Source organism: Xenopus tropicalis, chromosome 2, assembly GCF_000004195.4.
Source record: "Xenopus tropicalis strain Nigerian chromosome 2, UCB_Xtro_10.0, whole genome shotgun sequence".
NCBI lineage: Eukaryota > Metazoa > Chordata > Amphibia > Anura > Pipidae > Xenopus > Xenopus tropicalis.
The window spans coordinates 96,999,040-97,013,477 of record NC_030678.2 but is presented as its reverse complement, the minus strand read 5'-3'; positions in this window follow the sequence as shown (position 1 = coordinate 97,013,477).

Genomic DNA, 14,438 nt, shown 5'->3' with positions numbered 1-14,438 from the left:
ATGAATGAATTTAACTGCTCAATGCAGTTGAACACAACACAAACAGACACATTTAGCTTGTTAACCTTTTCCAAACTAGTAAAAAAAAATTGTTTTTGATTTTTAGTTTAATCCATGGTAAATCTGCCCATACATTTGTGAATTCTGTTGTAATATACTGTATTATATTAAAAATGGATAATAGATATTTAATTAGTAACACCATTTGATTCTACAGTAGTAATGATTGAAAAGCTACATCTCTGTTTCTGCAATTTCTGCTTTTCTGCTAAAGCTGTCAGATTCTAGGGAATGGTAGACTGGACAAGTAAATTACATGTTTGAATTAAAGAAATGACAAGTTTTGAATTTTTAAAGTTTGATTATGCATTCATATGTACACTAAATGGAATTAGAGTTGCTAGTTTTTGTACACAACATCCATAGAAGGTTTAATATTACTGAGACAGATTACCTAGTCTTTGCTAGCTGCTATCATACCACACTTTTTAGTTTGGAGAATGGTTGCAAAGAAGAAAACTAGACATAAAAACAAACAGTAGTAATTTGGCACTAAATGATGCTGTGCATAAATGTTCCTCATTCACACTGTGATTTATTTACGCTGATCAAAGATGGAAAGCAAGTAGGCCTAGGAGCTGTTCATCTTTTTTTTTCTTTTTTTTTTAAATTAGGTAGTTTTTATTGAGTAAAAAATAAACATTACAATATACAGATATGTATACATATATGTATATATATATATAATATACAGTATATAGATATACAGAGTCAGACAAGAGATATAAAGTAAATAAACATTATCAATAAAAGCTTTCCAGGGGATGAGATTAACCATAATGGAATGCAGTTTATCAAATTCTGGTTGTATTCACATATATGTATGTAAGGCCATAGAGATGAGTGTACGTCATTTTGTAAAGTTGGAAGAGGATGTTTATTCAACCATTGATCCCAAATTTTATGAAATTTATTTGGACTCTTTTGAGGTATATTAGTTGTTCCAACTTGCATATCTCAGCTATTACATTTTAATAGTTACGTACTTCTGGGGGAACTGTGCTTTTCCAGTATTGTGTTATAAGTTTTTTGGCTAAGAAAAATGCTTCATTGGCAAATATACGGTGGTGTTGGTTGGTATCTGTTTTACCAAGAATATTTAGCAAGCAGGCCTTAGGGGTCCTGGCTAGAGTAATCTGTAAGGTGGAGTCGAGCTCATCTAATATGGTGGACCAATATGGTTTAGTGTGGGTACATTCCCAAAGCATATGTACCAGTGAGCCCTTTTCTAGGTTACATCTAGTACAAATATCAGGTATGGCTGAATTCATAGAATGCAATTTGATTGGGGTATAGTATGCCCTATTGAAAATAGAGTTGGATCGTACGGAGTCTATAGCATACAGAGACCATTTGGTGCGACTCTTGAGCCTCTTGCTATTCATCATCTAGGGTGATCTCAGTCGCCAGTTCACATTTATTATGAAGGTTTTCTAGTCGTTCTGCTCTACTCTCTTGGAGAAGTAGTGCGTAAAGGGTAGAGATTAAACTTTTGGGAGAGGGTTTATTAATATAAGACAGCAGGCAGTTCCTGCTTATTACTATGGGTTCTTTTTTATGTGTAAATTGTAAGGCTTTTTTAATACTGATATATTGTAGCCATTGGTTATTTGGTATATCCCTGATTTGTCTAAGTTCACTGAAGGGTAAAATGCTGTCGTCTGTCCACACATCAGCTATGGTCTCCACTGTGCCCTTATCTAGAACTATTTGTGAGGCTACCCTCCAGATATGGCATATATTCTCAAAAACCGGATTAGCTGCGCTCTTTTTAGATCATTTAATAGGTTTGCTCAGTAGCCATCCTTTTAGATGCGTTGGAAGACCTGTGAGTTGAGCCCAGATATTATTTAGGGTTAGATGGTTAGAGATTTCCATCCTGGTGACCAAGTGGGATAGCTGTGCTGCTATATAGTATAGATACATATCTGGAAAGGAAACCCCTGCATTTGACTTGGAGCGCATAAGGGTGTCTAAGCCTAGATCTGGAGTTAGCCCAAATGAGTTGGCGGAATAAAAGCTGTTCATCTTTAAATTAAGTTTTAATATGATGTAGACAGTGTTATTCTGAAGCAATTTGCAATTCGTATTCAGTTTTACTACATGTGCTTTTTGAACTATTTAGCTTTTTTTGTTCAGCAGCAATTCAGTTTGGAATTTCAGCAGCTACCTGGTTACTAGGGTCCAATTAAAACTTAGCAACCAGGCAGTGGTTTGAAAAACAGACATGAATAGAGAAAAGCCTTAATAGTACAGCGCTGCAGAATATGTTGGCGCTTTATAAATAAATGTTGTTAATAATAATAATAATAATAATAATAATAATAGAAAGATAAGTAATACAAGGTAACAATAGTAATTACATTGTAGTCTCATAGAGGAATAGTTTTTTTGGCTGCCTGGGGTCAGAAGGCAAATAATTCAAAAACTATACAACATGAAAACCAATAGTAAACTTGCTTAGAATTAAGCCATTCTATAACATGCTAAAAAATAACTTAAAGGTGAACCTTTAATGCTATAGACTATTTGTGAAATGAGTTACAATAATGTACTATATTTTTGATCTGAATGCTGTTGCTCAACCACAATTGGACTACAAATCCCAGAGTCTTCAACATATTTGCAAGGGATAATGCATCCTGGGAGCTGTAGTCTGGCAACATCCTTGTCATTGCCTTGACCAGTGGCTACATTAAAATCATCCAATAAGAGCATCATTTCTATAGATCTGGCTCTATGTTCATTGTTACTGAATTTGCAGGTGGAAACATTAAATGCAATTTTCCTAGCACAATCCAAAATGCCCTCCTCCCCCACCCCCCGAGTAGATTACAGTGAAATATAATGAAGCCAAAGTTACACAATATTCTGCATATGTTTGTCAACAGCCAGGTGATTGACAATTATAAATGCAAGATAATTCATCAGTGACAGCGCTTCCTACCAGCAAATTTTTAGTCAGCAGAATTGTGATTAAGCTTTTGGTCAACCATCTTAGAGAAGGGGTGCCAAGGGGCATATTTATAAAGGGTTTAAATCACCTTTAATGCCCCTTATACTACAAGTTGTAGTGCCTTTATCCTTTTCATTGATCAGTAAATTTTGCTGGTAAGTTGTATGTTCACAAGCTATCATCTCAGCTGAAAATATATCATGGCAGAAGAGAAGTTCCTCTTAGGCAACTGTTTATGCTGGTTAGGAGAAAAATCTTATAATCTAAAGCTTTGAAGAACTATTCATAAATATCGGTGAGCTTGGGCTCTCTGGCTTTTACTAGTACAATAAAATATATTTTTAAAACAATTCTAAAATGGAAAAGTATGCAGATGTGGGCAAAGGAATATTGCAATAAGTTTTGAATTATTATATGTTAAATCATGTTTTACAGTAAAATGACAACAGAGGTCTTTAAGCATCTCCCTGTTAAGGAAAAGGGTCTCTGCACTGGAGACAATTTAGGGACAAAATTTCTCATGAGCCATTATCCTGGAGAATATGCACACTCTTCAGTATTCAGTGATCCATGGGGTTTTTGTAAGTATAAAATGTGCAGAGAAAAATGATTTCTTGGGAAAGCATGTGATGAGCCACGCTGGTACATGATAATCAACAATTTGTCTCTAAGTACAATCCCTCACTGGGGAGAAATTGTCAATACAATACTCAGCAGGTACCACTGCCTTGGATTTCTTTTCCCATTGATTCTCAGATCACTTTTTTTAAAAAAAAAAAAAATGTCTTGAGATATATCCAGATACCCTATGATTGTTGTACTTTATATAGAATCAGCTATTACCTTTAGAAATACTCAGAATGTCAGACATAGGAAATATCTGAAATGCCTAAGGATGAATTTCTAGGGGAAAGTATGTGAGGGAATAACATTAGTTATCTAGTAAGTTCAATGTGATAATTGCTTATTCTATTGCTTTTGCACTAAAAGAAGTATGCCCCTTTTTTTAACCAGCTATAAGCTTATTGCATTTTTGAATGCAAATATGTGCCCACACTGAAAACAATATTCTCAGTAATTTGGACAAACAGCTTATTTCTCCTAGACAAAATATTTTTTTTAACTGACAAATTTTATTGATTTTATTGACGATTACACATTTAGCAGACTGCTTAGCACAGTTTTCTGCTTTAATAGTGCTATTGAACAGTAATACTGAAAAAGAGAGAATAATAACAAGTAACAGATATGAGCACATAACGTAAATATAGCATCTGGCCTAAGTATTGTTGATATAGAATAGTAACTGGTTCTTGTAAGTTCTGTAGTTCCTGGTGTTTATGCGAAAGTTAGGCAATTCAAGCATGTAGGGCTGCATGCATATATAAATGAAATAATGATTTGAGTTTGAAATCTACTTATAGTCAATTGGTAATCAATATACCGTAATAAAAAGAAAAAAAACAATAGTACTATATTATTTATAGAGCACCAACAGCACTCTATTCTTTAAAATATTTAAAACTGCTCTTGACCCAGCATCCCTTTTGTATGAAACAACAGGGTACAACAGGGTAATATGCTAAAAGAAGAGACTTTGCACTGGTCTGTCCTTACTACCCCCTGTTAAGAATCACATGCAGTGCATCTATTGATACAGAGCAACCTTGAAGGGAACATCTTTGACAGTGGTGGTAACTGCAACATTTCTAAGTGGCCTGTGACAATAGACACAGTGCACTTGCATCTAAAGAACCAGGCATAGATATCATTTTCATGCCAAACATGAGAAGTGACTTATGCAAATTACAAATGATTTAGGAGAAGTTAAACAAAAGGGAAGGCAGAAAGGAACGACATAACCAAAAGAATCCTCCAGGGGCAACAACAAAGAAAAAACTGGGAGAGTTATGATGAGCATTTGGTATGTAGAATCCATGGGGGTCTATCTTTTTCCATAGTAAAGATTTGTTGAATTTGGTTGAACATAGATGAAACAAGAGTCCATTTGGCTGCAGAGAAAAACCTGTCTACAGAGAATATAACCAGCCTTATTCAAGTCTTTAAAGTGGACCTGTCACCCAGACATAAAAAGCTGTATAATAAAAGTCCTTTTCAAATTAAACATGAAACCAAAATTCATTTTTATAGTAACACATTCAAACCCATTATAAATGCATTTAAAATCCCAGCTGTCAATCATATATTGCTTGCCCCGCCTCTATGCCTTAGGCATAGAGGTGGGGTCTGTCCTTACTACCCCCTTACTTTCCTTTCAGCACTCACATTCCCCCTCCCTTCTCACCATCTAATTGTGTAGCCAGTGCACGGGCTAGGGCATCAGGTCCCCCATTCTGGCACAAACACAAGATTTTGGGATGATACAAAGCTTGCCTTCATAACAGTGCCCACAAAATGGCAGCTGCCTGCTGGCTGTGATTGTATATTTCCAAGACTGAAGGGAACAAGATTTATATCATTTATATAGTATGTGAAGTTAATTTTGCTAAACAAACACAATAGAAAAGAAATTGGATTTATTTCTTAGGGCTCTGGCACACGGGGGAGATTAGTCGCCCGCGAACAGGGAGTTAAATCGCGGGCGACTAATCTCCCCCATGTGCCAGAGCCCTTAGGGTGACAGGCCCCCTTTAATGATTAGATTAAGAACTAGATGGAAATTGTGACATTGGAATGTTGTAACTTAGGAGCTGTTTTTTTCCAGAATTATTACGCTATGGGGAAAGGCCACCAGATATGTATCAGAGAGCCAGTGTCTGAACACCCTCTTAAACAGTCTATTTTATGTTTTTATGTTATGATTATTCCTTGGTTGCAAGGAAATATAGCAGGAGTTATTCTTAAATTTACTGTCATATACTAACATTTCTGTGCAGTTATTCATTACATAATTACTTTTTAAATTTGTCATACTGCTTTAGCGTCTTGGTATTATGTATAAGCTGAAGCAGAATGCAATGATAGGGAAAGACTAACAAGGAGCTTTGCATGCAAAATGTGAAGACCTCTATAATGATATAAAAGCCTGGATCTCTGTGCTCTAACTACTTTGAAGAATTCCACTTATGCTAATCTGCCCTGCTTAGTTGTAATGACTACTGTTATTACTTCTTCTAATAAAGACTGTTGGCCTTGAGTACATTTGTTTATCCTTAATGCATATGTCATTTTATTTATGTCCTTCAAATGCCTCTAGAAAATGCTGACATAACTATGTTTAGATGTTATGTTTGCCTTAAAGGGGTAGTTCACCTTAAAATGAACTTTGTAGCTTTAGTAAGCTAAGAAAATTTGCAGTAAATCTTCATTTTTTGTGTGTAGACTAAAACATAAGGGTCTGTATTTAAAGATAAGCAATAAATACTACCAGTTAATCTGTTTTTGAAGATTTTGAAGAATTGAAATAGTTAGAATGTAGCCTTAGAATAGGTCTGTGTACTAAAGTGAACTTTCCTTTAATAGTTTCTTATATAAAGATAAAATATTTTGCTTTTGCATAGACTAACTACGCATTTAAATAGATGGAGCAAGGTTTAAGTGGATAGGTACTATATGGCTAGGCATTTTGGAACATAGTTAAAAGGAGACATTATACAATACAATAAAAATGAAAGTCCTTTTGCCAAAATGCACAATTAAAGTCTTGTTTTTCAATATTCTTTTTTGGTCAACTTTTTAGTGTTTTATTAGATATGATGAGTTATTTAATACATGCAGGACAGGGCAATATGTAAAGTGCAAAAAAGAGATGGAACCCTCCATAGTTTCTGCACTTGTGCCCTGCCCTGTATATAAGGATATGGTTGCAGGTCTGGGGCTGGAGAGATCTGCTTTCATCCCATGAATACTGTGCTTTCTTCATTTGTTAGTGCTGTATTTATGAGGAAAGGATAGAGGTAGGCACGTTGATGTCCACCCCCTGTCCTGTACCCATTCCATAACTTGAGGAAGTATTGTTTGTAGAAGAAAAAAGGGATGTGCTGCATAGGATGTCTATGTAAATTACCCATAATGTTTGTTTGGATTTTGCCAAGGCTCTTTACTACAGTGGCACATAAATGAGAACTGGCTGAAGTAATCTCTAAAAGGGATAGTTTGAAATAGTAAATTCTCTAATTTGAGCATTACTGGGAATATCCTAGGGTTCTGCATTGGGTCACTTTGTATTTAATCTGTCTCTTAATAATTTGAAATTGTAATTTGCAGGATGCTGCCACTTTGCAGAGCTATTTGACAAAATTGGAAAACTGAGCACTGAAATGGAAAATGAGGTTCAATGTTGACAAGTGCAAAGTTATTTACTTTGGTGGAAATAACATAAACGTGAGTTATACACTAAATGGTAGTGTGTTGAGGGAACCTTAATTGAAAAAGATCTGGGGGTTTTTGTAGATAACAAGTTGTCTAATTCCAGGCAGTGTCATTCTGTGGCTACTAAAGCAAATAAAGTGCTGTCTTGTATAAAAAAGGGCATTGACTCAAGGGATGAAACTACAACCTTGCCTCTTGTAAGGCCTCACCTTGAGTATGCAGTGCAGTTTTTGGCTCCAGTCCTTAAGAAGGATATTAATGAGCTGGAGAGAGTGCAGAGACGTGCAACTAAACTGGTAAAGGGGATGGAAGATTTAAACTATAAGGTTAGACTGAAAAGGTTGGGGTTGTGAGGGTACATTATTACTCTGTACAAGTAGACAGATAGGGGGTGTTCTTTTTTCCCCCATAAAAACAATTAGTGCACCAGAGGCCACCCCTTTAGATTAGAGGAATGGAACTTTCATTTAAAGCAGCGTAGGTGGTTGTTCACAGTGAGGTTGTGGAATGCCCTTCCTAGTGATGTTGTGATGGCAGATTCTGTTAATTCCTTTAAGAGGGGCCTAGATGAGTTCTTGAACACGCAAAGTATCCAAGGCTATTGTGATACTAAAATCTACAGTTAGTATTCATGTTGGTATAAATGGTTTATGTATGTGATAGTATACATAGGTCAGTATAGGTTGTGTGTGCTAGGTTCACTTGGAAGGGTTGAACCTGATGGACTCTTTTTTTGGTCTTCTTTCTACCCAATGTAACTATATAACTATGTAATCAGTGTTTAACAAACAACCAAAACCATTAAATGCATCCAGGATATGTCATCAAAAAGCTGTCCATACAAGTACCAATAAAATCATGTGAAACAAAGTTTTGTTCATTTTTTGTAGGTATATGGTTGCCCACTAATCCCCACCTATATCCTTTTAAAGGCCAGTGCATGGTGCATATAATCTGAATGCAATTTTTTTTTACATTGACTATTGTACACCAATGCGAAAAAGCTGTGGTTTCACATTTGTTATTTTTCAATTTGGATTTTTTGATCAATTAGTGATATTTGTAAAAATTAGTTTAGTTGTGGTTTCTAAAAAATATAAAACCATGAAAATGTGAATGTTTGTAAATGGGATGTTCAATGTTGATAAATATTAGGGAGTTAAAAACCGAAATAAAATATGTAAGCTGCTTGGGTGGATATGGTAAATCTACCACTTAACACTGGTAAGGCCCATTGTAGAATGTGCAATGTAGTTTTGGGACATTATTTATATAGAAAGAATTTAGTGAACACTGAACTAATAAATATATAGAAAGTTTGCCCAATTTGGAGTTTTTTATCCTGGAGAAGAGGCGCTTAATGGCATATGATCACTTTGCATAAAAATATATAATCAATTTACAGTTATGGTAAATTTATCCATTGCAAGATGCTCAGTACATTTTTGCTAATTTTATACAAAGGGATCATAAACTAACCTCCCTGGTGCTTTATTATGTAAGTCATTTTTCTTAAGGGAATTAAAATAAAGTAGTGAGAGAGAGAAAACATTGTAGTATACAACATTATTTGTTGCATATACTGTGGCCTATTAGCTCATTTGTTTAATGCACTGTGTGGACAATTTTTATTCATTTCTGAACTGCATACAACACAATAATAAACATTCCTGTAAAATGGCAGATTTGTCAGATGTATCTAAAATGGGAAGGTCCCATAAAGCAGTGTTATTGCATTTCTTTAGTGCTTAACTATCGCTCCAAGAATAGATTTTGCATTTGCGCCTTGTCACTTGCTGTGTCTGATTTTGTTAATGAATAACTTCCCACAGGACCACATATCATTTCTTGTTTTCTCACATTCTCTTGTTATTACCAAATGGTAGTGTTGGAATGTGCAGAATTAGTTTCTAACTCTTAACTAATGAGGAATATATTCAAGTATGCCATATGGCTCACAGAGGTTTTTATATGCAGAAGGATTCCTTTGAATTGGCTTCCATGGCTCATTTCAATAAAATATATGTCCCTAGGAAGAATTGTAATTCACAAGCATCTCAAGTGGAAGAGCAAATGTTAAACATGGAGTTGGATTATAAACTTTCACAACTCCTATACTGGCTTTAAAGATAACCTTAGTGCCAATAAAAGTGCACCTGTAGCAGCTCTGCACCACCAGTCTATTTCTGGTATAGTGTGTGAATTACTTTTGCATTCTGGGCAGAGGTGGATCCTGACGATTCTAATACTGGAGGTGGTTACAAGACATAGGCTTGGATTTTACAATTATATACTGAGTCATAGATAATTCTCACTGTATCAGAAACAGAGTTGGATAACCAAAACTCAGTCCTAATATAACATATTTCTAATAAGTAAGCTCTAAAGCGATTGAGAAATTTTCGATTTAACATGAAATGGTTGCGGCTGCAGACTTATTATATATATTAGGCCCTGGTATATCAACTCACAGTTATTATTTATAAATGGTCATATTCTTGTGAAAGAACCAGGGATTTTTTTAAATAAATAAGGCATAGGTTTTCTCATGTCTTAATTAGGTCATTATTATTCACCACTTTGTAGTTAGGGAAGGATGGATTTTTCAGAAATGAGCAGACTTAGAATCTCTCAATTGAAAGGTTTTTATAATTCTTGGTTCTTTGAAAAATGCTTCCAAAAGCAGTTTTATAAACAGTCTGAATAGAGTTGAGTTGATGGCAAATAGTACTATTTATGAAGTACTAAAAAGTTGGCAAGGGCAATAGTCATTAATAAATGGAATATAGAATTAATAGAATGGAATATATGAAAGTAATAGAATAGAATGGAATATAGCATTTGATGACTTTGGATTTCACTTATATCCAGGAGTTTTTCACTCATTTTGCCAAAAGCAAATGGTTCAGCCTCTTATAGAAAATAATGCCTCTGTCAGCAATGCAGAAAAATATCAACAAAAAAAATTAAAATTTGCCTAGGGAAATTATTAATGAACCTTTACAACAAAGAAGGAATTGTATGAACAGTCTTAGTACACAATGTTTGGCTGCTAACCTGTCTTCTATTGAACACACAGCGCCTAGACAATCTACCTGGCAACAAGTCAATCAAATTGGGACCATTACAGTTTTTTTAACCAGTTCACAGACTACAGAATTTGCTTTTCATTAGCTTTGGCAAACAGGCAGGTTTATTAAAATTTATGATGATTGCTAAGTGATTCCTAGCAGTTTGTATTATATCAGGGATACTAACACAGTCAAGAAATTGTTTTATTAACTGACACATTTATCATGGTTTGAGTAGTTTAATAAACTAACAATAACAATAGGTATTGCTAATACAAGGTGTCAGAACCTAGGTACCATACATGCCACAAACCCTTGGACCTACAGGTAATAAATACTAATTTAGTGGCTATGTAAGTTAGATGCGTGATAAAATACCTTGTCATCAAGTAAGTAGAAATCCATTACTTGCATGTAGATTACCAAAGAAGGAATCGCCACAATAAAACTGGTCATTCCCCTATAAAATACCTAGTCTCTCTGGCCAGACAGTAATCTAAAACAATAATTCAATAAGATAACAAATTAGTTAATTATGCATTATATTTTCCTTTTCAGCTCTAGCAAATCAGAATAGAGGGATACGCCAACCAGGCTATGGACTTTTTCTCCCTAATGTAATACTGGGAGGTACTGTAAGGGACTTAAAACTGATGTGTCTTTAAAATACTGGAAAACACATCTGTATTTTTTCAAACAATGTAGGAAACATGACAAGCAATGTGATAATAGTGAACTACAACAGTGATTTACATTTTACAGTCATAATGTACAGATTATATAATTAGAAAGAAGAAGAAACTTTAAAAGATGATAACACACAGGCATACACAACATAATGATTAACAAAGTGGTGTTTATTGTAAAAGTATTGCAGATACCTCTGTGTTTCTTTTTTCTTTGCAATTTCCAAATTATTATTTGCAATAATGAATTAGAAATCTACATTGGTTTTTCTTATAAGCCTGAGCAATAAAACATTGCTTAACATAAATTGCAGTCCTCCTTAATACTGTAAATACCTTGTCAGGCAAATTTATCTGGAAAAATAGAGCAATGCTCAGAATAAATTATGTTTACATAGTTTTGTCTCTCTAGCTATGCAGTCTGGAATAGCCAAAGTATTCCAGCGCCCTGAGACTTTCCATGATACCTTCCAAGCTGAGAAGATTGATTGGCTCTGCCAGGCCAAGGCTATTCAAGGATAGTAAAATAGTTGCATTTGTGGGATTGGAAAACTGAACATCTGCTCATGTGCAGTCTGTGCTAGATCAATGCCTTTGATAAAGGCACAGAAAAGACATAGCTGAAACAGCTGAAGAAAAATTACATCAAAGTCAAGAATATAAGTCCCTCTCCCTCTTGGATATTTTTTTATTGTTTTCTGAGCAGTTGCCAAAGTCCCAAATGGCCTCCCACAGTACATTGGGCTGGTAAAAAACTCTTTGCAACAAATCTAAAGAAAGGCAAAGAATTTTGAATGATGTTTGAAGAAAAGCTCTGAGCTGACGTATGGAGCAAGTTAGCCGAGTTACAAACTATTGCTTATTTCGTTGCCTTTTCTTTTTTTCCATCTTTCAAATGTGGGTCACTGTCCCATGTAGCACAATGAAATATTGCTCTAAGAGGCTACAATTATACTGTTATTATACTGCGTGGTTGTATGGTAAATTGGATGCTTTTAACGAGGTTTCCTTATTCTTCTGCATTGCAAGGTACAGTGTATGTTCAGATGCTTCTCCTGTTAAAAAATACAAGCATATAGATATGTAGATGGTGTGACTGCTTCAGTGATATACTGTAAATTGCCCCTCCAATCATGTCGCAACTCCCCGCCCACCCCTCCTTCATATCCCCCATCCCTGCCCACTAGCTCTCAGGTAGGAGAGCTCCCTAAAGCTATAGAGAAAGCAAACCCAGCAGTCTGCCCCCTCCCCCAGACTCCTACCCAGTATGCTTCCTCAATAGTTACACTACTGTCTTCTATTGAATCGTGCACCAGGGTGCCTGTTTGATCTAGGAAACCATGGCGCTACTGCCACCCTGATTGTGGTGGCAGTTCCAGGGTTCCCACAGTGGGTTGCCTCAACAGACAGCAGATTTGAGGTGGAAGTGATGTGATCCTAATTGTATCGAATTTGCAAAAATACACAATTCTGTTTGTTTTGATGAATCTGGTACAACTGCCTACAGGACACAGTTACCATGGTGTGGGTAAAAAATATGGTGATTTGCATCTCAAAACTGTACTTTTGCATGCTGCACTGCATTCATTAATACATATATACAAGCATTCATACATATCCTGCACAATAGATGTATATGACAGTGTTGCTCAAATCACTCTAACATTCAGTTGTTGTTCTTCCTATTGTTCAGTGAATTAATAATGCACATCAGAAATATAACAAGAACACATTCTCTATGAATGATTTCAGAAGTTTGTGGCTTTGGGAAACACAAGAGAAACATTTTCTACCATCTGGGAAATATTTCATGCATTAGTAAGTAATAATTGTGTCCCCTGATAGAATCCGAAAGTCATTCTAATGTACAGCTCATTATACATAAAGTTTTAGAAAAAAAGAGCATAATGTATCTAAAGAGAAAGGACAATGCCATATAATAAAGCAGAGTGTGAAAAAGGTGATGTTCGGATTACAGGGTTCTTTTGAGCAATTTAGAATACCAGTGTATTATTCATACTGTAGCTGCTTATAGCACTGAAGGGTACATTTTATCATTTTAGCTCTTGCTAAGCTTGGGTGTGAGATTTGTCTGCGATGTTCACATCAGTACTGCATCAGTTTTGCTTTAAGACTGTTAATTTTCATAGAGAATTTTTCATAGGGTTTTCATTTCCCTTGGCTAAAGCTTGAAAATTAAGCATTTATTACAGTTCTTCATTGGTTGACAAGGTGAGATTTCAGTGGTAAGGCAGATATCAGGTATTGTCAGTTTCTTCTTTATTGAACAGAATAATATACCTCCTGTCCATGTGTTGGAAGAGAATTGAGTTGCATTCAAGAGTATATAATGTTTTAACATTGAATTATTTAGTTGATATTTGGTGAACTTAACTTTCCAGTATCCCTAATGGTTATTGAGGGTTACTGGGAGGCTCATTTTAGTAACAGCTTGTCTTACCTGTCAAGTTCTAGTGAATTGTATGGATCAGCACAAGTGTTCTTGTGTCTCCACTATGTGCATGTTGATGGCGGGACACAGGTATTAGTGACTGCATATTGATGCATGGCAATGCTTGGCCGGATTACTGAATCCAGAACCTCTGCTGCTTGTACTGGCCTTCTGCCTGTTTCGACCTTGCATTCATCTGTTGATATTGCATTTGATGTCCAGACTTCTACTGTCACTGTACCTTGCCGCCCTAGTAATGTTTCAATGGCCATAGAAGAGGCTGTTTCTCAACGTTCTCTCCAGTCAAGGGACTGATACTGCTGGACTTCTAGAGGTTGCAAGAAGTGAAGGTTTTTTTAAAAGGGGTTATAGTGCTTTGTCAAAATGTATATAGTACCTCAAAATGTATACATGTAGCACATTCTTCTGATTAAACAAACAGCATGCTATTTCTAAAAGCTGTTTTTTTCAAAGGTTCAAAAGTTAAAGATATATTTAGAGAGCAGAGAATATCCCTAGTCAACGGTTTTGGCCATCTGCCATTTTTCCAATTGGGATACATAAAAAATGCTTTTATATATGAAATAGAATAACCTTCAAATTAAGCATCACCCTGGAATGTCACTATCATTGTCATCTGCTCTAAAGCATACATCTTTATTTCATAAATCTTTTTTTTTTTACAACCCTCTAAGTAGTCTGTTAAAGCAATGTCACAAATATTATATGCTGTTAAATTCTATCTATGCAAAGCTGTTACAGAATACTTGTGTTACAACACAATAGTCCATGCATAGAGCCAAATTACAATCCATATATATGGTGCTCATTTTTACACTTTTGCTACTTGTAAACGAATTATACATATACAGGTATAGAAC